Below are 26,799 nucleotides of genomic sequence, written 5' to 3' on the forward strand. Positions count from 1 at the left end.
AGCAGTTCATAATAATCTGGAATTGGTTGAGATTCCTTCTGAATTGAAGGATTTAAATACTTATGAATCTATTTTGATTCAAAGTATCCATCCCTTTCAGGCTATTGTAAGAATGGAGCCAAAGACAGGGAAATTGCCTCCATCAGATTTACAGAGAGGATTAAAGGGAAGAGTTGTTTATTTGCCTCTAGATTTGAAGAAAAACATTAACAGAATTGGAGTAGAAAAAGTGGAAGAGGAACCTCTTGTTATCTTAGTTAATGGGGTTCCGACAAAGAATAAGAAAATATGGCAAGATTTAGTAGATGTTAGGAAAGTCAAAAGGGCAACATTGTATTTGAAAAAATATAATAAATACTATAAAAATGTATATGTTGCAGAAGAGGAAGTAAGTGAGGAAGAGGATAGCGATTTGTGTGCTGGTCAAATTGAGAAAGTAGAACCCTGTACTAGTGAAGAAATATATGAACATTATAGTGTTCATCCTTTGCATTCCAAGGAAGTCATGGGGAATGCTATTGAGTTGTTTCAAATGAAACAAGCGAAAGGGAGTCCCATTAGTGTTTGGGAGGAAAGTTTGGAAGCTCGGTGTTTCCCACAGCTTTTTCCAACAGGTCAGGGAGGAAGATATGATGAGCGACCTCATCAAATTCCTGCTTCTGAATACCGGACTTTGCGATTGTATGCAGGAGATCCTAGGTTTCGACAATGCATTCCTTATTTGTTTCATCTCCTGTTTGAAAGCGATCTGTCTGGACTGTCATATGCAGTGAACCACATCTTGAAAAGTGGTATACACATGCAAAACATCTCGGCAAGTGACTTTATGGATAAAGTCAATGTCCAAGACAGTATTTTGGATTCTCACCTGATTAATCTCATGGCGTGTCAGCGTGGTACTAATGAGTACTGGTACCGTCGTCATGGTGATTTAAAATGTATGCTGAGAAACTTAGGAACTCCCACATGGTTCCTCACTTTGAGCTGTGCTGAGTATGGCTGGGAAGACTTACTTGAATTTCTACGAGAGGCAAATGCTAACGTAGAAAACATCGAATTAAAGACACCCGGAGAACTGTGCTCTTTGGATCCAGTCAATGTATGTAGGTACTTCAATCATAGATTTGAAGGTATGATGTCTTTCATCATGAATAAGAAGAATCCACCTCTTGGAGAGGTGTTGGATTTCTTCTGGAGGAAGGAGTACCAAGCAAGAGGTGCTCCTCATATACATATGTTGCTGTGGATCAAGGATGCACCTAAATTTGGAACGGATGCAGAAGACTCAGTGATGAGTTTCATAGAACAGTATTCTACGTGTGCTGTTCCAAACGCAAAGGAGAAAAAAAGCCTAAGAGAAAAAGTTCTACGTTTCCAAAGCCATCGATGTGGAAAGTACTGTCGTCGTAAATTCCGGAACAAAGACAAGTTCTACACCAAATGTCGTTTCGGCTTTCCACGACCGGTGATTTTTTAAGGAAGAGTGAACAGTTTGATGTCTTCGCTGCGACATAATGTGATGAAGAAATCACCTAAAAACACATACAATTTGAAGAGGAACGAAGAGTCTAAGTACATCAACGACTACAACCCGGTGATTTTGTCCATGTGGAATGCTAACATGGATATACAGTTTGTGGCTGATAACTGTATGGCTGTGGCTCGGTATGTGACATCTTACATCACCAAAAAAGAGAAGACAGAATTGAAGGATATGTGGGAGGACATTTCCCATGAAAAGAGCCTCAGCAAGAAGTTGTACAGTTTCAGTCTGAAGATGTTGTCGCATCGAGAAATCGGAGCTTACGAATGTTCTGACCGGTTGTCTTCAGCAAGTCTCTATGCCAAGTCCAGGAGTATCGTTTGGGCGAGTGTTGGTCTTGCTGCAACGCGTAATCGAGTTCTCAAACCTGTGCGGGAAATTGAGTATTTGGCGGAAAAGGAGCCAAACAGTACCGACATTTTGAAGACCAACATGTTGGATACATATTATCCAAATCGAAGCAGTCACCTCGAGAATGTTTGTCTGTATGAGGTTCTGCAAAATTACATATTCAAGAGGAACATCAAAGAAGATACTGAGAAAGGAGTGTATGCTGTAATAGGAAGTGAGGGATGTCTGGTCAAGCAAAGAAAATGCCACTTGATAAACCATCGAAAATTGTGTGGTGAATCTCCTGAAAAAAAGGAGTTTTTCTATTTAGCACTTTTGCAACTTTTTAAGCCTTGGCGTGCAGAAGAGGAACTGCTTGGAGATTTCCTTTGTTACGAAGACTCTTTCAATGCTGCCAAGGAGACCATAGAATGTCCTGCTTTTCCCAAATATGTAGAAATGTTGAATGTGGAAATTGAGCAGGAAGCAACGATTGCAGCCGAGATTGCCAGAGACAGTTCTCAGGACAGTCAGAGTTCTGCTTCATTGAGTCAGGATCCACTAGGAGGACCTCTTATCGAAAATGAAGCTGCCACTGCTATGAATGAAGTGGAAAGAGCCATGGCACATGCTCAGGAGGATGCGGTTAACTTAGAAGAGTTGGAAAGACAACTCAACGTTGAGCAGAGGAAAATATATGACGAACTTACCATGCAAATTGATCATGGATTAAGTCATGACAAGAAAGAGTGCTCATGTACGTCGTTGAAGCCTGTCCGACTGTACGTGAGTGGAGAAGCGGGAACTGGAAAAAGTTTCCTTATTAAAGCAATTTCATGTTATTTGCAGGAAAGGACAGAGTCATCGCTGTCTTGTGTTGTCACCGCTCCAACTGGACTGGCAGCACATAACATTAAAGGGATTACTTTACATCGTTTACTGATGCTGCCAGTGGAGCATGACAACAAATTAGAATATCACAAGCTATCTGGAGATGCTTGTTTTGAAGTTTCAAGAATCTTGAGGAAAATGAAACTTCTTATCATTGACGAAGTAAGCATGGTTTCCAATGTCATGCTTGCCTTTGTGCATTTGAGAATGCAAGAAGTTCTCAAAACAGAGTATGATGTGTTATTTGGTGGCAAACACATCATTGTTTTCGGAGATCTTCTGCAGCTGACACCAGTGAAAGGGCAACCTGTGTTCAAAATGCTCACGCATGAAGATACCAGGAAGTGCTTAGGGAGCATTGGCAACGTCAATATATGGTTAAACTTCAATTATGCTGAACTGCATGAAAATATGCGTCAGGCAAAGGATGAAGTTTACAAGACTATTCTACAAGATGTTAGAATTGGAAAAGTGACCGAGCATGGGAAAGAAGCTTTACATGCACGATTACTGACAAATTTATATCCAGACGAAGATGTTGTGCCTGAGAATATTTTTCAGAAAATTACTGAGAAAAAATCTGGAATATGTTTGATGCCAACTCTTGCAGAATGTGCCAAATTCAACAACAAAATGTTGCATTTAGAAAAGCAAGAGATTGTGAAACTGGAAGCTATTGACAGAGTAGAGCATATGGGATCAACAATTATTTTGTCTGAGAATCTGAAAACAAAATTGGATTCATTAGAGAAGAGTATATCTAAAACTGCAGGTTTTGAAAAGACTCTGAATGTGTGCTTGAACTGCCGTATCATTTTGAGAAGGAATTTACATGTTACAGAAATAGAGATGGAATTGAATTTTTAAAAATTAAATTTGATGGCATTGAGGAAGTACAGCTAATTGGTCGTTGTTCTGCTAGATTTTTGCTTGTAAAAGACTTATATGTTCGTCGTAAGCAGTTTCCTGTTTGCTTGGCATATGCGGTGACAATCCATAAATCGCAAGGTTTAAGTGTAGACTGTGCATTGGTGAATATTGGCAGTTCTGTGTTCAAGGAGGGTATGGCATATGTGGCATTGTCACGAGTTAGAACTTTATCGGGATTGTACTTGATTGAGTGTGATGTCACAAACATTTGTGCGGATCTAGATTGTGTTAAGGAATACAATAGGTTAAGAAGAGAGTATGCGCCACATTTGCCTCAGTATCCTTTGTTTGAGAAACTTGTGGTAGGCCGGAAACGAAGAAATGTGACCAATACTGGGGAGGTTGTAGCAAAAAGACGAAAAGTCAATGAACCTGAAATTATAAGCAGAAACAAAAAGGATTCTGTTGAAGATGTTGTTGGTTTTCAATTTGAAAACAGTTCTGGTGTCAACTGCTATGCTAATGTAGTGGTTAATGTTTTGTTTTCTCTAGAAAATGTAAAAGAAGAGATTGTGGTCAATTCTGATCAAAGATTTTGCAGTTTGTTAAATTCTGTGTTAGAGAAATGTAGCACTGATAGAACAAACATAGAAAGTGTGTCTGAAATTCGAAATCTGTTAGACAGATGTTCAGGCCAAACACAATTCTCTCAAAATAGTCAGCAAGATTGTCAGGAGTTTTTAATGTATATGCTTGATGTATTGCATGATGAAGGTGTAGATGTAGATCACCTGTTTGGGCTTTCTTATCAATGGCAGCATGACTGCGAGAACTGTAGGGTATCAAGTACTACTAGTGTAGACTCAGAAAGATTTATATATTTAACTTTGCCAGACAGTAAATCAGTCTCTTTTAATAAGCTAGTAAAAGCAGCTGATCACAACATGGAGTGTAGCCAATGTAAATCTGAAATGATGTCCACATTATTTATACGAACATATGGCCAGTATGTCATTTTAATGTTCCAACGATGTAGGCCTGATGGAACAAAATTGACAACTTTAATTAAAAATGTTGTGGCTTCACAGTTGTCAATATCAGGAAGGACTTTTGTAACTGTAGCAATTATATATCATGATGGTCCTTCAATAACATCAGGACATTACACAGCTTATTTAAAGTGTAGAAATGGCTGGTCATTCTGCAATGATTCTGTTTTAATTTTCCCAAAAAAATTGCCGTATGACCTTAAAAACTCTTACCTGGTGTTTTTAAAACCAAAATTTTAGGGAAAGAATCTCGGGATGTGCTCTGAGGAATTTCAAGAAGTTCTAATGGCTCCTACACGATTTGGCCTTGAGGATAAGTGTAGTACAGAGACATAACTTCTTACCATAACACTGGACGTCATGGAGAAATACGTGCACTTTGAATGAGTTCAGAAAAACTGTTTCTTTTTATAAGCTAATTGAAGCAGCCAATTAAAAAACATGGAGTAGAGGGAATGTAAGTCTGCAATGCTGTCTACTGTTTTACATTGCTTTGTGATTAAAAGTGATGTAGAGAATTAAATAATTGTACTAGTCATAAAGGTAGTGTAAGTCTGCTTCATAGTAAGCAGTATCAGTGTGATAGGAAATGTAGAACATGATTGAGCAAGAAGGGGAAGATATTACTAGTCCAGGATTGTGAAAATGATCTTCAACATTTTAATTGTGAAAGTTGCGGAAATACAACATGACGGGATTGGCTTAAAAGAATTCTAAGAGTTATAAATGGCTCAGACACGATTTGGCCTTGTGGAAACGTGTGGTAGAGAGCGAGAAGTCATTTATTGTATGTAACATGTTTTTGAAAACGATGGAGGTTTTCTTTCAGAAAGTGGCGGGTTGAAAGTAATAACAGCACAACAGAGTGTAAGCTGTTCATAGGACGTCCTTGGCCGTCATGGAAAGTAAGTTAACTTTAAGTCAAGTCAAGTCAAGTCAAAAGATTTATATCGCGCGCTACATACCCAGAGGGTCTCAAGGCGCTTGTAGAAGGGTGGGGAGTTACTTGTCGAATATCCACGTTTTGAGTTGCTTTCTGAATGCTAGGTGGTTCTGAGTAAGGCGAAGGTGAGTGGGAAGTGAGTTCCAAGTTTTAGCTGCTAGGTAGGAGAAGGATCTACCTCCCATGGTGGTTTTGTTGATGCGAGGTACAGTGGCAAGGGCTTGGTTGGAGGATCGTTGCTGGCGGGAGGGGGTGTAGAAGGATAGTCGTGTGTTGAGGCATTCGGGTCCGATTTCGTAGAGTGCTTTGTGTGCGTGGGTTAGGAGCCGGAAAGTGATTCTCTTATTGACGGGGAGCCAGTGGAGGTTTTTCAGGTGATCAGAGATGTGTTCTTTACGCGGGATGTCTAATATGAGCCTGGCTGAGGCGTTCTGGATGCGTTGTAGTTTTTTCTGGAGTTTTGCGGTGGTGCCGGCGTAGAGGGTGTTTCCGTAGTCCAGTCGGCTCGTGACCAGAGCGTGGGTGACTGTTTTTCTAGTTTCGGTAGGGATCCAGCGAAATGTTTTTTTGAGCATGCGAAGAATGTTGAAGCAAGATGAAGAGACGGCGTTGACTTGTCTGTTCATCGAGAGTGAGGAGTCCAGGATGACGCCCAGGTTCCGTGCGTGGTCCGTCGGGATGGGTGCTTTTCCAAGGGCCTCTGGCCACCAAGAGTCGTCCCAGGCGGAGGGGGAGGTACCTAAGATGAGGACTTCTGTTTTGTCTGAGTTCAGTTTCAGTCGGCTGTGCTTCATCCATTCGGCTACTTCTTTCATTCCTTCGTGTAGGTTGGTTTTGGCCGTGTTAGGGTCTCTGGTGAGTGATAGGATCAGTTGAGTGTCGTCGGCGTAGGAGATGATGTTGAGGTTATGTTGGCGTGCGATGGCCGCGAGGGGGCTCATGTAAACGTTGAAGAGGGTGGGACTGAGTGAGGACCCTTGAGGTACGCCGCAGATGACTTCAGTGGCCTCTGACTTGAATGGTGGAAGGCGGACTCTCTGGGTTCTTCCGGAGAGGAACGAGGTGATCCATTCCAGTGCTTTTCCTTGGATTCCGATGTTTTTGAGGCGCTGTAGAAGGGTGCTATGGCAGACTGTGTCGAAGGCTGCGGAGAGGTCGAGGAGGATGAGGGCGACTGTGTCTCCATTGTCCAGTAGAGTTCGAATGTCGTCTGTTGCTGCGATGAGGGCGGTTTCGGTGCTGTGCTTGGCTCGGAAGCCGGATTGTGAGGAGTCGAGGGATTTGTTGTTTTCGAGGAATGCGGCGAGCTGGTTGTTGACAGCTTTCTCGATGACTTTGGCCGGGAATGGAAGGAGTGAGATAGGGCGATAGTTTTTGAGTTCGGTGGGGTCAGCTGTGGGTTTCTTCAGGAGGGCGCTGAGTTCGGCATGTTTCCAGCTTTCCGGGAAGGTTGCGGAGTTGAGGGAGCAGTTGATGACGTCTCGGAGGTGCGGTGCAATAATGGAGTCTGCTTTGTTAAAGATATGGTGAGGGCAAGGGTCTGTGGGGGATCCTGAGTGGATAGAGTTCATCAGACGGATGGTGTCCTCAGTGGAGATTGGCTTCCAGTCATTGAGGATGTTCAGGGGGGGTGGGGGTCCTGCAGGGGATTGGGTGGGTTGGTCTTCTTGTTGGTTGTCGAAGCTGTTGTGGATGTCTGCAATTTTGTTGTGGAAGAATGAGGCTAGGGAGTCGCAGAGGGCTTGAGAGGGGGTGATGTCGTTGGAGTTGGCTGAGGGGTTGGTAAATTCCTTGACGATGTTGAATAATTCCTTGCTGTTGTGGGCGTTGTTATCTAGACGGTCCTTGAAGGCTGCTTTCTTGGCATTTCGGATTAGTTGGTGGTGTATGCGGGTGGCGTTTTTGAAGGCGTCCTTGGTGCTGGTGGTTGGGTCTTTTTTCCAGGTCTTCTCGAGGGAGCGACAGAGTTTCTTGGATTTCTTAAGATCATCGTTGAACCAGGAGGCCTTCTTGCTGCCTAGTTTGATTTGTCGTTTTTTCAGTGGTGCTAGGATGTCGGCGCTGTTGGATAACCATTGGGTGAGGTTGGTGGCTGCTTGGTCTGGGTTTGAGGAGTGGGCGGGGGGCTTTTGAAGAAGCGATGAGGAGATCTGGTCGATGGTGATTTTGTTCCAGTTTCTTTGCAGAGTGGGTTGGGGGGGGTTGTTGGATGTGGGCTTGTTGTAGGTGAAGTGAACGCAGCTGTGGTCAGTCCAAAGGAGAGCTGTGGTGTGGCTGAAGGAAACATGCTTGCTGGAGGTGAAGATAGGGTCGAGTGTGTGACCTGCGATGTGGGTGGGGGTAGTGACAAGTTGTTTAAGTCCGAGGTTTGCGAGGTTGTCCAAAAGGGTGGTGGTGTTGCGGTCGTTGTTCTTTTCAAGGTGAAAGTTGAGGTCTCCCAAAAGGATGTAGTCCTCGGAGGGGAGCGCGTGTGGAGTGATGAAGTCCGTGATGTCTTCACTAAATTGTGCGCGGGGTCCTGGTGGCCTGTAAAGGAGGGTGCCTCTGAGTGTGGTCTTGGGGTCGATGTGGATCTGGAAGTGAAGGTGTTCAGAGTTGGCGAGATTGACGTCTGAGCTGGTTGAGATGCGGATGGATTTCTTATGGACGATAGCGATGCCTCCTCCTGTGTGGCCGGTACGGTCCTTGTGAATGATCTTATAGCTTTCCGGGATGGCAATGGTGATGTCTGGGGCTGAAGAGGCATTCATCCATGTTTCTGTTAGGAAGGCGATGTCCGGCGAGATGGTGTCGAGTAGATTCCAGAGGTCAATGGCGTGTCTGTGGACCGAGCGGGTGTTGAGCAGAAAGCATTGTAGGTGGTTGGGATCGGATATCTGTTGTGTGGTCGTAGATGAGGAGTAGCAGGAAAAGGGTCCATGGGTGTGTCCAGGAGCGGCTTGGACGCAGATGGGGGAGCGGCCAGGGTTAAGGGCTAGGAGGGTGGTGGCATCGTAAGTAATGCGGGAGGGGTGGGCATTACGAGGACCAGGGGCTCTGGCGCTGGGCGCGGGCCAGGCGCAGACGGGCGTAGACGGGCTTACCTTTGGCGCACCTTCGGCGCGACTGAGGCGCGATCGCTGCGCGTGAACGCTGCGCGCAAAAGCCACTGTCATAAGTGGATAGTTGAAGGGGAGGGGCGAGGCAGGCTCAGCTGGGAGGCGGGAGCGTGATTGGAGGGACGGGCTAGGACGTCACAGGAAGCAAATGGCTGCAACAACAACAAACACTTAACGCAGGGAGAGGTTGGGGCGAGCCGTGGGGCGCAATGATCAAAATATATATTTTATAAAAGAGATGGCTGACATAGAGTAGCGCTATGAGCACAGGACATTAAGAGTGACAGGCGGCGCTATGAAATTGGGCACAGAGCAAACACAGAGCAGCAATCACAAAGCAGCAAAGCAGCGCTGAGGACAGAGCGAGTCAAATGCACAATGCGGCGCTATGGTAGTTCGGGAGAAGCGCTACGATACCCAGCAGGAGAACAGAGAGGAGCAACCGGATCTGCACGAGTCAGGACGGTCACAGCTCTCGGGGGGAGGGGTCGGTCTAATCTATCTGTGGGAGGCAGGCTCAGCTGGGATGCGGGAGCGTGATTGGAGGGACAGGCTAAGACGTCACAGGAAGCAAATGGCTGCAACAACAACAAACACTTAACGCAGGGAGAGGTTGGGGCGAGCAGTGGGGCGCAATGATCAAAATATATATTTTATAAAAGAGATGGCTGACATAGAGTAGCGCTATGAGCACAGCACATTAAGAGTGACAGGCGGCGCTATGAAATTGGGCACAGAGCAAACACAGAGCAGCAATCACAAAGCAGCAAAGCAGCGCTGAGGACAGAGCGAGTCAAATGCACAATGCGGCGCTATGGTAGTTCAGCTGAAGAATGCAGATATTACAAGCAGTGTGGGAGAAGCGCTACGATACCCAGCAGGAGAACAGAGGGGAGCAACCGGATCTGCACGAGTCAGGACGGTCACAGCTCTCGGGGGGGAGGGGTCGGTCTAATCTATCTGTGGGAGGCAGGCTCAGCTGGGAGGCGGGAGCGTGATTGGAGGGACGGGCTAGGACGTCACAGGAAGCAAATGGCTGCAACAACAACAAACACTTAACGCAGGGAGAGGTTGGGGCGAGCAGTGGGGCGCAATGATCAAAATATATATTTTATAAAAGAGATGGCTGACATAGAGTAGCGCTATGAGCACAGCACATTAAGAGTGACAGGCGGCGCTATGAAATTGGGCACAGAGCAAACACAGAGCAGCAATCACAAAGCAGCAAAGCAGCGCTGAGGACAGAGCGAGTCAAATGCACAATGCGGCGCTATGGTAGTTCAGCTGAAGAATGCAGATATTACAAGTAGCGTGGGAGAAGCGCTACGATACCCAGCAGGAGAACAGAGGGGAGCAACCGGATCTGCACGAGTCAGTTTAAGGAGTTCTGAATTCTGATTTGTTATGTTGTATGGGTTTTTTAAACACAATCATTTTGATTGTGTTTTTTTTCCCCGCTGTTATATGATGAATACCTTCAAGTCACTGTTTTAGTGAAATTTGATACATTCTGAGAACAGCAAAAATAAACCATTTAACATGTATAATTAATTCTGTTCTGTTTGCATTTATGATGTACATGTAGTACTGTGTAGGAGGCATGGAGAAGGTGAGGCTTCTGTAAGTGTCAAAGTTGTTGCATACAGTGCTCATATTCTACGTAGTCTTTTATATTTCATTACTTTCACTGTTTCTGACTGATCTAAAAAAGTTTTTTAAAAAAGAACAGTAAGTATAAGGGAAGGAAACAGACAGTTATGTTAAAAGAAAGACAGCTATAAGGAATAAACTAGGGATACTGTTACCCGCAATCCTCTGCTGATGATGCCACTGAGCATGTCATGAATGATGTAATATGTGACATCATCAGCAGTGGATTACGGGTAATAGTATCTCTAGTTTACTCCCCTATAGCTGTCTTTCTTTTAACATAACTGTCTGTTTCCTTCCCTTATACTTACTGTTCTTTTATTTAAAAAAAATGTTTTGGTTCGCTTCCGGTTCGCGTACCGGCGAGCGAACTGGGAAGCGAACTAAGAGAAATAGAGGTTGGCACAGTTCCAAATATTGTACCAATTTTTTAATAACGGGGAGGTAGTTCTGAAAAGAACTTTTTTTTATTGTTTTTGTTGTTTTATATTTTTTTTATTATTTTTCTGAACATTTTTTTACTTTTTTTGAATTTTTCTGAACAGTTTTATATTTTTTTTTGTTTTTTTTCGGAGGGGGCAACGAAAACGATTCATTGTAAAGGGCTCAACAGGAGCAACAAAAAAAAAAAGAAGAATTTATTATTTGGGGCGTTTCGTACAAACTTGCATATGATTGTCAATAGCTCTGTTGATCAGAGTGATGCTACTTTCTCTGTAGCAAATGAATCCACTGCAATGTACGCAGACTTGTTTTACTTCACCAAATCTCATTTGTATATTTGGCACCATCTCCCTGCCCTCTGGTCCCGTTACTTCCGGTACAACAGATCTTCTGGCCATAATAGGGAGATTATCTAGGTCGTTACGAAACTGTGCAGCACTGTAGTTGTTAGGATGCCACCTAGTCATATGGCGATGCATTGTGTAGTTTCCGAAACTGTATTTTTTGTCGGTCCCTCTGGACAGTCTATCTTGACATATAAGGCAAGTTACGTATCTTGCATTTACTTTTTTCTGACCTTTGGGAATTTTAAAAAATTGCCAAATGAAGTTTTCTTTCCGGTGAGACGTCCTGGGCTCCTCAGGCAAACACTGCCTCTCTTCGTGCTCTTCCTCCTGTTCCTCTTCTTCCTCTTCTTGCTGAATTATAACTTCAGCAGGTGGTCCACTCTTCCTTGGATGTGGTGGAGGTGGTGGGGAAGCACCAGCTGAAGCTACTAAAGAAGCCATTGCTCACTGATAACAAAGGGTCTTTCTCTCACAATGATGAAAGTCAGAGTGAGGAAAGAAGGAGGGATTTTCATCATTTGGGAAAAACAATAGTTCTCAACCAATGAAAAGTGTTCATTTTAGATGATATGACCTAGTCTTACATCATTAGGAAACCAAAAGTGAAATGAACCAATGAAAAGTGTTATTACCAAGTCACATGACCTGCTGTGTTTACGTTACGCGCTTTGCACCGCCTCCCGGTTTGCTTCCAGAAACCTGCGCTTTGCGCCTCGGTAAGCGTACCAGTTCGCTAACGTAGCACGTCATATGACGTATCACGCGACAACGCGAAACGTCATGCGGACGGGAGGCGTCACGATGTTGTTTTCTAACGCGGCAGTTGCGGTAAAGGAACGTTTACCGGCTCGCGGTCTATTTCGCGGCATCAAGGTCAGCTAACGGGAAGCTTCCCGATTCGCGAAGTGGGAACGAAGAAAAAAAAATATTAAAAAAAAATTATTAATAAACATATAAAATATATTTTTGGATTTAAAGAAGAATACATTTTACAGCTACAGATATTAGCTGTTAAAAAACCAATGAAATTCACTGAAAAAACCATAGGTTATAGACCATATATAGTTAGGAATTAGCATTTACAAAACCTTGAAAATTCACTGAAAAAACCATAGGTTATAGACCATATATAGTTAGGAATTAGCATTTAGAAAACCTTATTTTACTCACACAAAACCATTGAAATTCCATATATAGTTAGTTGCATTAACTATATATCGCGCACCCGCAATCCACTGCTGATGATGTCACATATTACATCATTCATGACATGGTCAGTGACATCACTGATGACATCACTGATGACATCTCAAATGACATCACTGATGACATCACTGATGACATCTCAAATGACATCACTGATGACATCATGACACACCAATACCAGTTACTACATACGCACTCACTGATTCCTACGTCTACACACACATTCACTCATTCACCCATACAATCACTCATACATACAGTCACTCATTATTACAACACTATCATATGCACTCATACACCTATGCAGACAGTCGCACACTGCCACTCATCCATGGAGTTACTCACACACCAAGTCAGTCCTGTAAAGAATCAATCACACTTCCATTTCCTCATCTATACAGTTAAACACAGAACACCATACTTCAGTGACATCACTGATGACATCACTGATGACATCTCAAATGACATCACTGATGACATCTCAAATGACATCACTGATGACATCATGACACACCAATACCAGTTACTACATACGCACTCACTGATTCCTACGTCTACACACACATTCACTCATTCACCCATACAATCACTCATACATACAGTCACTCATTATTACAACACTATCATATGCACTCATACACCTAGTCAGTCCTGTGAAGAATCAATCACACTTCGATTTCCTCATCTATAGTTAAACACAGAACACCATACTTTTCACACATATACTAACACATACTTACTCTCTTATACAATCACTGATACAAGTACACATTGATATGCACAGAGTCACACACCTCCAAGCCAGCCACACACACACTCAGTCTTCCATACATCCACTCATTCTTCAATATGTAAAACGTATTTAAACTTTACAAAAACACACAGACACTAGATGATGTCATCAGTGATGTCATTTGAGATGTCATCAGTGATGTCATCAGTGATGTCACTGACCATGTCATGAATGATGTAATATGTGACATCATCAGCAGTGGATTGCGGGTGCGCGATATATAGTTAGTGCAACTAACTATATATGGAATTTCAATGGTTTTGTGTGAGTAAAATAAGGTTTTCTAAATGCTAATTCCTAACTATATATGGTCTATAACCTATGGTTTTTTCAGTGAATTTTCAAGGTTTTGTAAATGCTAATTCCTAACTATATATGGTCTATAACCTATGGTTTTTTCAGTGAATATATATATATATATATATATATAGATATATATATATATATATATATTACCTACTGGCGGTCGCCAGTAGGTATATATAGTTAGGATTTTTTCCCTATGGGATTTTTGAAAATTCTATGTCTAATAACTTTGGTGTTTGTGGACGGAATTGGCTGAAATTTTCTGGAAAATGGAACATTTTATTTCTGAGCAGCCCCTGGAAATTTGGGGGGGGTTCGTCAAGGGGGGGCCGAGAAAAAAGGGGGGTCCCAAAACGTATTTTTAACATTGAGTTTTCCATAGGGCGGTTGGCCTCACTTTTAGCCCGAACGGCTGAATGGATTTCCACAAAACTTGGCAAAATTGTAGGGACTGGTAGCCCGATGTGCCTTTTCTAGGTCTCAATATATGTGCTTCAGTGGATTTTGAGAAATTAACGTTCAAAAAAAGATATATATCTGTAACAGCGGACCGGGCAGCGCTCCGGTTCGCGGACTTTACGCGTAACGGAACTTCGCGTAGCGAAGCTGATTGGCTCTCCGGTGTCTGTCAACATTCTAAACAGTCCGGAGCGGCCGCCATCTTGTCTCTCGGTAGGATTGAGAGACAAGAGGAGGCCAAAACAAAGGGGGAAATGACCATAAGGGGGCATAGTAGATCCTCCCTGACCCCCTAGGTTTAATGTGGAGGCTTTAAAAGGGCCCCGCGGGGCAAAAACATATATATATTTTTTTGTTTTTTTTGCGTGGGTAGCGCCCGGTTCGCGAACCGGGAAGCGTTCTGGGCAGCGTACTATAAGGAAAAAAGAATGATAGACTTTTCAAATACTGTATGTTAATTGATTGTTGGTTTTGTTGATTATTTTTTAATTTCTTTATTTTTTAAGCAATTATTTATTATTGTGATTGTGTTTGAAAATTTAATAACATTTCTAACATTTAACTAGTTTATGAATTACATATAAAAATGATTAAAGACTCAAACAATTTTTTAATATTACATACAATTTTATTTTTCGGATTGTTTTTCAAAATTTAATAGAACGTCTAGCATTTGACTGTCCGATATGTCCTCTTGTTGAGTGAACATAAGTTCCCACATTTGACCGTCATCATAATGAAGTAAATGATCCACAGATTCTACACATTGAACTAATTCATGGTCCCGTGATTCATCCATGAAATCTGAGTCATCATTGTCCTCAATATCTTTTTCTGTGTTGTTCTCCAGAACAATTTCGAAGGAAACATTCTGCTCACCTTCCATTTTATTGCTGTAATTTGCATAAAAAATAAATATATCAGTAGAGATAGGGCACTGTTGGGTTTAAGTTCAGACAGGTACTTGTGAGTTTATAACAGAGAAGTAATCTATGGACACTGTATGGTTTCAGGCGTGAAGTAGTACTATTAAAAAGTGCCTGTGAAGAAGCCTAAGTAAATTCATAATTATACCACAGAAACCTAAATCAATCCATAATTATAATAAAGAAGCCTTTCTCAATGTCTAACTCTTACAGAGGGATAGTATATAACTATCTGAAAATGTTTTCAAATTTATAAAATAATATCTCACCTTCTAAAAAGAAGTTTAAGTTGTGAGTGAAAATGATCTTGCAATGTAGTTCGGGAAGTAGTAGTCAAAATGGTTGTGTTTCTCTCTCTTCCTTTATATATATTCAGGTAGATAACCAATCAAATGTCAGGTAAAAAAAGTAGAAAATGAAAGTAATATTTTAATTGGTTGTGAATTCCAACACTTCAGATGTGTTTTGTGAAGTAATTTACCTCAGGGTATTTAGAGAGGTCTACAGGCTAAATGGTTAAATGGAATTTCAATCAAATTTGTGAAAATGGTAGGCATTGGTATGTATTATTAGCTAATCCATATTTGGTGAAATTGTCTCCAGTCGCTTTTCTGTAAACTACTTTCCCACCTTTTTTGATGGTGCGCTTCCCAGGGAGCGACCCGGTACGCGAACAGGCGAGCGCCCGGTTCGCGAACCTTAAGCGTTACGGGAGTCCACCATTTTGTGTTTCGGTCGAATTAAGATACAAGATGGAGGGCAAATAATGTTCAGAATGGGTAGAAGGGGGCACGGTAGACGTATCTTGACCCCCTAGGTTTTCTGAGGGTGGCTGAGGAGGCCCATATGTGCGAAAAAAATACATTTTTTTTAAAAAAATTTGCGCGGTTAGCTTCCGGTTCGCGTACCGGGTAGCGCTCCGGGGAGCGTACTTTGTTGAAAATTTGTGAAAAAAGTTAGAGTAAAATAATAATTGTGAGTGATCAGATGTAGGGTAGCTCTGAGAAGAGCTTTTGGGTTTATGGTACATTTAGGTGCTTATAAGTAGGTACCAATGCACAGTCTTAAATTCAAAATGAAAACTCTGTTGCCCTCATCTGAGAAGTGAACTCCATCTCCTCTGTAGATATCTTGCATGTAGTAACGCAAGTTATTGTTGTACAGGGAGCCCATTCCATGGTCTCTCATGTAAGCTGAAACAGATTTGTTTACATGCTTCCTCGACTTCTCAATTTGTGGACAAAATTGGTTTGACCACCTCCATTTCTGTCTTTGGCATATATTTGAATATACCAAGGCAGTCTGAGGAAAAAGTGCCATCAATTGCTCAAAGGTGTCCTTTAAAAGCATTTCCAGACATACCCCAGTCAAAGTGCCCAAATCATTACCTCCACAGTGCACAATTAACAGGTCAGGTTTTGGCAAATGCATAAAGGTTTTTACCAATGGTATCAATTGGTGACATTTTAATCCTCTGTGGCCAAACCACTTAATTTCCACATCTTGTAAATTGAGGTTAGGTAAATTCCTGTTCTCAGCATACCTCTGAGCCCAATAGATGTAACTATGTCCAACAATCCAGACAGAAAACATGGTGAGAGAAGGTTCTCCTGCAGTCAGATGAAGTGTGGCAATGAAATGGCAGTTGAAAAAATAAGAGTTTAAAATGAAAAAAACTGTGGAGTTTCTGTGTTAATGAAGCAGTAACAGTGATTGGTGGATTTTGATTGCTGAAAACAGAAAGTTAGGGTGCATGGGTGAGTTGTTTGAAAGATGTATTTTGAGTGGTCAAGAAAAAATCATTAAATGAAAGAATGCACTGGATATGAGGTGCACTGAGAGTTCAGAGTTCAATTGCAACATTGTTGTGTGAACTTGCAAACACCAGAGGTCTTCCAAGACGTGGTTGCCATGCAGAAAAGGCAGAGGGGGGAAGGGTTTTCATTTGAAAAAAAGTGAGGGAAGAGTTTTGATTGGGTGACATGAGAGATATGTGTGAAGAATTACAGCATTTCTGTGCTTTTGATAGCTGCAGACTCTGGAGTGCATACCTTTTGCTCTGCTGAAGACAAATTGGTGTGTTTCTGAGACTGTTTTGAAACTCAAAGTATTTGCTAAGGTGAGAAAAAATTTCTTTAATTTAGATAGAATATAGTGTGCTTTAAGGAGAAAATTATGAAGAAAGTTGTGTTCTTCAAATGTTGCTTTGTCTCAAGTGTTTTACAAATAGATTTTGTTTCTTTGAGAAAATGTAATTGGAGAAAATGTGAAGTATTAGTACTGACAGGGTGTTATTGTGCATAGGAGCTGTGGAGTCTTTTCAAATTATGATTTGAAAATCGTTTTTGAGGAAAATTAATGGTTATATTATTTATGACAAGGACATAATGGTGTATGCTTCATTATAAGGCAATTGAGTGTCTCTGATGTTATTTTTCCCATTTTAATGTAAGACCTTTCTCTGTGGAGCAAATTGCTTGTAAATATGCTCCCACCTGTGCATGGCAAATTTAGATTTTGAATGTTTGTGTTACATAGCTATGTTAAAAGTGACCCAACCATGCTGCAAAGGCAATCAAAAAACGCTTTTATGTGTCTTAAGGACATTTTAAGTCATTTCCCTATGTGCAGTGTTTTCAAATTATGATTTGAAAATCGTTTTTGGGGAAAAGGAATGGTTTGTAAATTTATGACAAGGATATAATGGTGTATGCTTCTTTATAAGGCATTTCAGTGTCTCTGATGTCATTTTTCCCATATTACATTAAAAGACCTTTCCCCGTGGGGCACATTCCTTGTAAATATGCTCCCACCTGTGCATGGCAAATTTAGATTTTGAATGTTTGTGTTACATAGCTATGTTAAAAGTGACCCAACCATGCTGGAAAGGCAATCAAAAAACGCTTTCATGTGTCTTAAGGACATTTTAAGTCATTTCCCTATGTGCAGTGTTTTCAAATTATGATTTGAAAATCGTTTTTGGGGAAAAGGAATGGTTTGTAAATTTATGACAAGGATATAATGGTGTATGCTTCTTTATAAGGCATTTCAGTGTCTCTGATGTCATTTTTCCCATATTACATTAAAAGACCTTTTCCCGTGGGGCACATTCCTTGTAAATATGGTCCCACCTGTGCATGGTAAATTTAGATTTTGACTGTTTGAGTTACATAGCCATGTTAAAAGTGACCCAAAAACTTGCAAAGGCTTTAAAAAAACACTTTCATGTGTCTTAAGGACATTTTAAGTCATTTCCCCCCGGGTGCAGTGTTTTCAAATTATGACTTGAAAATCGTTTTTGATGTAAAGGAATGTTGTTAAAATTTATGTGTGCCATATGCCCCCAAATTTCTTGTTCAGGGGTGCAGCAGGGTGTTATTGAGACACCCCTGCACCTTTGGAAAAATTCCTAATTTGCGATGAGCTAATTGCTAATCGCAAATTGCACCTTCATTCCTATGGGCCTCCTGGCCCATGGAAATGAATGGGTAATTTGCAATTAGCAATTTGCTCATCGCAAATTAGGAATGGTAAAGAATCGCTATTTATTCCTTAAAATTTGCTATTTTGGAAATGCAAAATAGTTTGATGATACATGTGGCGGTTCATCTCTAACAAGATAAGAAGCTTAGGGATACATTTATGATGACTGGCGCAATGAAGTGGACATCACTTACTTCATTGGTAGAGCTTTACATGTATTATCTCCTCTGTATTCTTCGTCAAGCGTAACTTTCATCTGCAATCCTGAGTAGGCCTCACCTTAAACAAACCTCTGGATAGGGCACACCTTATCGTCATCCTGAATTAATCATTTAAAATGCTAGGGACAGATTTATGATAGGTGTATGCCTCTTTTGCGCCACTGTGCGTCACTTTTGTGATGCAGCGGTGGTGCAAAAGATTTGCTATGAGGCGACAAAATTACAAATTGATGCATTTAGGCAGATGTGTCATGGTGTAAAAAACACCGTGCCACATGAAACCGATGCAGCAGTGATGCAAAAGATGCACCATGTTGCAAGACAGGCCTCACTTGGGGCCATATGTATCAAGCTAATTACCATTCGCAAAGGTCAAAATTCTGCGAATTTCGGCCTTTGCGAATGCTAATTAGACAAATGGTATGTATCAAACAAGTTTGATGCAAAATAAGGAATAGCAAAATTTGCTATTCCTTATTTTGCGATTGCACTGAAGGATTTGCAAATTTTGCGATTCCTTAAATGCAATGTATCAAACAAAAAATATGCAAAAAATGCCATTAAGGATTTGCAAACTACCACCAACTTCTAGTTGGTGGTAATTTGCGAATTCTTTTCAAAAAGCTTTTTTTCCAAAAAACAAAAGGTGCCATATGACGCCCATATATGCCCTGTGGAAAAGTAAAATTTTGCCATGTTCTGTGTCCCTACGCCTCATCCATCATATGTTATGTATGCATGACCAATATGCATATGTTATTCCCCATTTCTGATTAAAGACGCAATTACAGTTGTGTCCACCTCTGGTATGCTATTTTCCAGTCCTCGTGAATACTACGAATATCAGGCCTATGTAAGTAATGTTGCCACGTTTCTCAGTGTGCACGTTATTCAATTATAAAGTCCCCGTTTCTAGGCCTCAAAAGGGCCCGGACCACAGATTCAGCTCCTGTCTCCTGAAAAGCCTCGCTGAGGAGCGATACAGCCCCCACCTGTATCCTCGACCCTTCACTTACTTCCTGCCTAGCAGTGCCCGGTGCAGCCCGGCTCTGCCTCTGAGTCTGCCAAAAGTATGTTATAAGTTCCTGCTATCAGTTCAGTCCTCCTCTTCTGCATTCCTAAGCTACTGAACTGCATCAATAGTTTCCGTCATTGTCTAGCCTTCTCGTCTCCACGTTAGAGAAATACTGTATTTAATGGTCATTTAATATTCTTCACGTACTACATGTAGAATAATGCATGGTCCAGTCTTAGAATCAAGTTAGCCTCTCCCCTCATGACTTCTAGTTTATATCAACATGTTCCCTAAACATTAGATACCAGATAGGGTTTAGGTACATGTCGCTCCGACCCTCCAGACTCTAGTCTCTGCTCCTAGCACAGAGTTCGTAGCCCCAACTTCTCCTAGTAACACGTCATTGCCAGTTTTCGCGCACCCTTAGGTTAGAGGTCCCGGCTCCTTAGGTAGCCCCCTCCTATGTTTCCGCCCATTCATGACATATTCTGTTACGTTTGCATCACATGTCTATGTAAACTCCCAGTTACACCCACTTTTACTGTTATCTCTCGCGACTGTTACACGTCACGCCTTCTATTCCACCCACTGTCACGCCTACTGCAATGTAATGCTATGTGTTTGCGCTATGTATATATATATCAATGTTATGTTATTGAATGTTAGCGCGCTCATCCCAGACCAAGCCCCAGCAGCTGCTGGGCATCTTTTTCCCCTACTGGGTCCCAGTTGTCCTGTTGGGCCCTGTCGTTCTGCTCATCCTATGCAGGTTGTCCTGATCCTGTCCTTATGCTGTAATAAACCTGCAAAACTCCTACTACCTCGAATCTTGACTCTTATTTATTGAGCTATCCGTTATTTATTCATTCATGCACTCAAAAATAGGGTATTATTTATTTATTTACCACATAATGGCGCCCGAATAGGGACTTGCCCTTTCCCCACGCGTCGGTAAAGCCACGCCGACCCCCTGACCCCCTGCAGTCGTGACGGAACTCTTCTGGCCAAGTGCAGATATTTCTGCTTCAAGTATCCCTCAGGCCCACGGAGGAGACGGAGGAGGCGGTCCAGCATCCGAACGAGACGGTGGAGGAACGCGGCGAGTCCCGACCAGAGCCCAAGCCGAGAGTCCAAGGTCCGAGGTATCCGGAGGTCCACCCGTAACTGAAGTCCGAAGTCCGAAGTTCGTCGTCGTAGTCCAGTCCCGTCCGAGGCCTTCCGTTCCGTGCTGCCCGGTGAGTACCATTGCTGGGGTAGTGTCTAGACAGGGTCAGTCTAAATTGACTCTGGTCCGTGGGTTGGTGGTACCCAAGCCCGCAAACGAAGTGTTCACCTAGGTGGATACGGGTCTTGATGTGTTCCTTTATGGGACCGGTATGTTCCGTACTGTTACAGCAGTGCATCCAGTAACTCTAGTCTGTTCCGTTCTCGAGAATTCTGTTCTGTTTCTGTTTTCAGTATTTTTCAGGTAGTATTCTGTTCGAACTGTTATTTATGATGTTGTTTAATGTATTTTCAATGTCGTGGTATGCCTGAATTGTTTTCCCAATTGTTATTGTTTTTCGTGTATTGTATTGTGTTCCGATTTAAGTTTAGAATGCCGCTCTTTTCAAAGTTACGTCAGTTAAAAACTAGAAAGGGTCTGCTGGAAGCAGCAGTTCCTGTTCCGCCAAGGGACAGTCCAGGTCACTTTATGTATCAGAAACATGGCATAAGCGCCATATTGTATTTAGATTTATGGGTAGAGTATACCAAACAGTTAGAAGAAAAGTATAGATGGCCCGTATCGGGTACATGGGATGCCGAATGTATCATGCGAGTAGAAGAAGCATTATGGAAAAAGAAAGCCAGACAGTCACAGAAAGATGCCATCGAGTTATGGCGTAAGGAAGCGCATAGAAGAACGGAAAAGGAAGTCAGAAAGTCAGAGTTAAGTAGAGAATCCCAAGAACGAGCCCAAGAAAGAGAATTAATCGAGATAGGTGAACAAGTCAAAGCCGAACAGTCAGACAGACAGAGGCATGCCCTTATTAAGGGTATGTATCCTCTTCTTGCCGAAGGTGTGCCAAAAGCGACCCCGGAGGCATCCAGTAATTTCCCGCCACCATTAGTTCCGACCAAGCTACGTCACAAACCGACCGCAGCTGATATTTTCATTTCGTCCTATTTGGATGACACAGTCCCAGAATATGCAAATCCAGTTCGCGCTCCACCTGTCCCTGTAAATCAGGCACTTCCCGCTCTTCCAGGCACCGGAGTACCTGTTACGGTACCCCCGGGTCAGCCCGCCATACAAGTTCAGCCCACGTTACAATTACCGACCCTGCAAGCACGAAGAATGTCAGTTGACGATTCTAGTCTAGGGGCCGCAGGAGGAGGTCCTCCTCAAACCCCGCCGCCACACAAGCGTTTATCAGCACTCGAATTACATGCTCAAGCATCACAGCGTACTCCCAAGAGTAATAAGTCTGTCGCAGAAATCAGGCAAGCCCTTAACGAATGTAGTTATGATCCAGTTCCAGGCGAAAATACTATGGTTTTATATTCCTTGCGTGTAAGAAGAGTGACCGAGTATCTAGTCACCTTGCCGAATATGAAAGAAGATCTAGACAGAATATATCGTTTCATCCGTACAGGGGATGATCCAGAAAGTATTGGCGAGATTATGTCCCAAAGGAAAGCCGAGATTCAGCTCATGATATTAAAGTTCCTGATCAATTGTCTAATAAGAGAACAAGATTACCCGACTAAAGATCCCGCCGACATGAGAATCCTAACAAGGTGGAGTGATAATATAGCCGAGGGTAAGCACAAGAACATTAGTGCCATGGAAAGTATGTACAAGAAAATTCGTAAAGAAATAATAAAGTTACACGAACAGCGTAAAGCAGCACAAATAAGCGAGAAAGAAAGTGCCTCTGATCCTGAAGAGGAAGACGAGAATCCCGTCAGAATAGCGTATGTAGGAAAATCCAGATTTCCAGATCGCCATTTACGTCCAGAACCTAAGTCTATTTTTCATCATCCAGCACGAGAGCCGCGCTCTCTAGAACAAGTATTTCAAGCTACCGATCACATTCTGAAATCACGAGTCGGTTATAGCGAACTAAGTACTATGCACGAACAAGAACTAGCCCGATCAGCAGTCCGATGGATTACTGATTCTACCACTTTTCCAGACGAAATAGTGGCACAAATGTTTCTGAAACTGCCCCCAGCCGAGCAACGACTGGTGGGTATGTATATGATCCAGCACCTCATTACCCTGTATGAGGGTCAACATTCTGATCCAGGTCCGTTACATGATATCCTGAACGAGTTACTCCAGTATAGATGGAGAGGTCTAGGTACCGATTTAATTAGTGTCATTCTAGAACAGCGCCACAAGTATAGAACGTTCCTGAACCCGCATTTTGTTCATGTCTCACCCCCAGAAAGTAAACCGTTTTACATCGACAGACAGAATCCGTTACGAGAAGTCCACCCAGTCCAAGGGGCGGGTGGCGACATGCAACGAGTGTTTGTATACACTCCGATATCAAAGATGGAACTCCTCGAGATGAAGAAATTAATTCCCTGTCATGACAAAGATCCAGCAGGGTTCCATCGAGAATTAAAAGACATGCTCCGTATGGGAGAATACACCTACCCAGATATCATTAAAATGTTAAAGGTTCTGCTACCCGCAGGGGTGTATGAAAAGTTAAAGGAAAAAGAATGGGAGGTGGGAGAGAAAAAGATCGATTGGACAGCTCTAGAAGCTGAAGACAAGGCACGAGTACCAGGTACCGGTCTTGGAGATAAATGTAAAGAATTACCAGAATTATTGATTCAAGTTTTACCCAGATTATTGACAACTAGGAAAGAAGACTGGGATGCAATCTCAGCCTGCAAACAGAAACAAGAAGAAGATATTAGTGATTTTTATTCTAGATTCGAGAAATGTTTCAGTATTAACAGTGGTCTCAAGACAAGTAGTGAGTCATACCCTCATCTTTTCGTTACCAAATTGGTCGAGAATTCAAGTCCACAGATTAAAAACCGAGTTTTGAAAGTCGAAAGCACCTGGCAAGCAAATAGTCCGTCCCAGATGCTCCAGATGCTCCAGTACCACCAGAATAGAATCAGAGAAGAGCAAGAACACGAGAGAAAACGTATGAAAGACACGAAAATGAAAGTGCTAGTTGCACAATCTATTCCCCAAGACAGTCAGAAGAGGGGTCCGAATCAAGCCAGTCATCCTGCAGCTCCCGTTAAAGGGAACTGCAATTATTGTAAACAGCCAGGTCATTTTATAAACGAGTGTGCAGTTCTGAAGCACAACATAGCTACTGGTAAGACTAAAGAAAGACCACGTCCGCCTAGACAAGAACAAGTTTCACAGGCTCCTCAGTCACAGAATGCATCACAGACAGTTACAGTACCGCAGCCTATTGCTGCAACACAGCACGTTACATCGCAAATGTACCAGTATGCACAGTCTGAGTATCCAGAGTACCAGTCATATTCATGAAACAGCCTAGAGAGGGAGGTAGGCTTGCCTCTCATCGAGATACCTGTAGACCAAGAAGGTCCCTATGTTCATAGTCAAGTATTAGGGAAAGACAGAAAATTTCTGATCGATACAGGGGCAAGTAGGACCACAATTAGTCATGCCGAAGTTCCAGGGGCTCCGCTCTCAGGCTCAAGAAATGTTTCCCTTGGATTTTCAGGAAAACCCATAGTTAATGAAATATCTCAGCCAGTTACTCTAGAAGTAGGTCCATTGTCCCGTACTACTGATCTGTTACTTACTAAGTCATGTCCAGAAAATCTATTGGGTATTAAGACATTGAAAGAATTAGGTGCAATTATTTGTTGTTCCCCAGAGGGAATACGTCTGTTCCTACGTGACTTTAAGGGTCACTATGTATTACGAGATTTTGATTCAAGATTGTCTAATGTTCCGCAGCAGTTATGGGCGCAAGGTCCAACTGATGTAGGTTACATGCAAATCACACCCTATCGTGTGACTCTCAAACCAGGTGTAGTGTTACCCCGAATCAGACAGTACAGATTGCCACCTGAGGCTGTAGCAGCCTTATCCAAAATTATTGACGAGCTCATGGCTCAAGGGGTAGTTGTAGAAACTGACTCCAATGTATGCAATTCTCCGATCATTCCAGTCATGAAACGTACTGATCCGAATGCACCCCCAGTATATCGATTAGTGATTGATTTACGAGAGCTTAACAAATGTATTATTCCTCAGTACCCAGTTGTTCCAGACATTTCTTCTCTGTTAACTGCCATTGATTCCGAAGCCATGTTTTTCACTGTTATTGACCTCAAGAATGCATTTTTTAGTGTTCCAATTCATCCAGACAGCCAGTTTCTTTTCGGATTTTGTTTAAACGGAAGGAGCTATATGTTTACACGCGCTCCTCAAGGTTTCACAGAAAGCCCTAGTATTTACAGTCAAGCACTCAAGAGACAACTAGACAACATTCACATGCCAACTGACACTGCCCTGCTCCAGTATGTCGATGATCTACTGATCACAGCCCGTTCTGAACGTGCTTGCGAGCGAGCATCACTTACAGTTTTGTATTTCCTAGCCGAGATGGGGCACAAGGTGTCACCTTCGAAGCTTCAATTCTGTGTCCAGCAAGTGGTATACTTAGGACACTTGCTGTCCAAGAGGGGTAGGCAGTTGACACCCGATCGTATCCAGTTAATAGCGAGTCTTCCCCAGCCCAGAACCCAGAAGGAGGTACGTGCCTTTATCGGCCTTACTTCCTATTGTAGACAATGGATTCCCCAGTATGCATTTCTAGCCAAGCCATTGATACAGTTAACGACACAGGAGGCAGCCGTATCGACTGTCCTCCCTTGGACATCTGAACATACACTTAGTTTCAACGAGTTAAAGAAAGCCCTATGTCAAGCTCCAGTTCTAGCTACACCGAACTACAGTAAGCCTTTTACACTTTTCGTTACAGAACGCGAAGGTACAGCATTATCTGTTCTCACACAAGATCAAGCAGGTCAATACAAGCCCTGTGCTTATTTTTCGAGCACATTAGATCCAGTCGCCCAGGCGTTGCCTGCGTGCCTCAAGTCAGTTGCAGCCACAGCACTAGCTATCAGACAAAGTGATTCCATAGTTTTAGGACATTCCCTGACAGTACAAGTTCCACATTCAGTAGAAGTTCTTTTAAACCGAACACAGACTCAGCACTTGACAATTGCACGTTTAACAGGTTATGAACTGACACTGTTCCAGCCACACATAGAAATTAGACGCTGCAACGTCCTGAATCCTGCTACACTGTTACCATCAGTCAATTCAAATCCAGACCCACATGATTGTGTGGAAGTAGTTAACATTACGACAAAGCCCAGACAAGACCTGACAGACATTCCGTTACTAGATCCTGACCTGACACTTTATGTGGATGGTTCATGTATGAGAACTAGTACAGGAGAACTAGTCGCCGCGTATGCAGTGACTACTGACACTGAAGTTATTGAAACACACCGTATTGATACTCTGTCCGCTCAAGCAGCAGAGCTAGTTGCTCTGACACAAGCCTGTATACATGCCAAGAACCTGAAGGTTAATGTCTACACAGATTCACGTTACGCATTCGGAGTTGTACACGACTTCGGAGTGCTCTGGCAGGAGAGAGGTTTTATGACTTCTCATGGAACCAAGATTCAGCATGGTCTCCTTATTCAAGCCCTGTTAGATGCCATACATTTACCGACATCTATTGCTATCATGAAGTGCAAAGCACATACGAAAGTTACTGACATTATTTCCCAAGGTAATGATCTAGCAGACCGCACAGCCAAGCTTACAGCACAGACTCCAGACATTCCAGTTAATCAAACACATACTCCAGATCTGATTACATGCATGACAGTTAAGGACCCTACACAAGATGTCATAGATATCCAGTTACATGCTACTCCCGATGAAATCAAGAAATGGTCTGTACAAGGAGGGGTCCAGACAGATCAAGGATGGTTAACGAAGGGTAGAGCCACATGGTTTCTCCCCGATTCTATGGTTCAAGTCATTATCAATACCGCACATAGTCCAGCACATTTAGGAGAAAAAGCTATGTTAGACAGTATCCAGAACATTTGGTTCAACAAGCATTTACGAGCTGCAGCCAAGCAGAAAGTCCGTACCTGTATGATATGTTGTCAGTTCAATCCAGGTAAAAGTGTCCCGGTG

Source organism: Lissotriton helveticus, chromosome 12 (assembly GCF_964261635.1).
Source record: "Lissotriton helveticus chromosome 12, aLisHel1.1, whole genome shotgun sequence".
NCBI classification, from domain to species: Eukaryota; Metazoa; Chordata; class Amphibia; order Caudata; family Salamandridae; genus Lissotriton; species Lissotriton helveticus.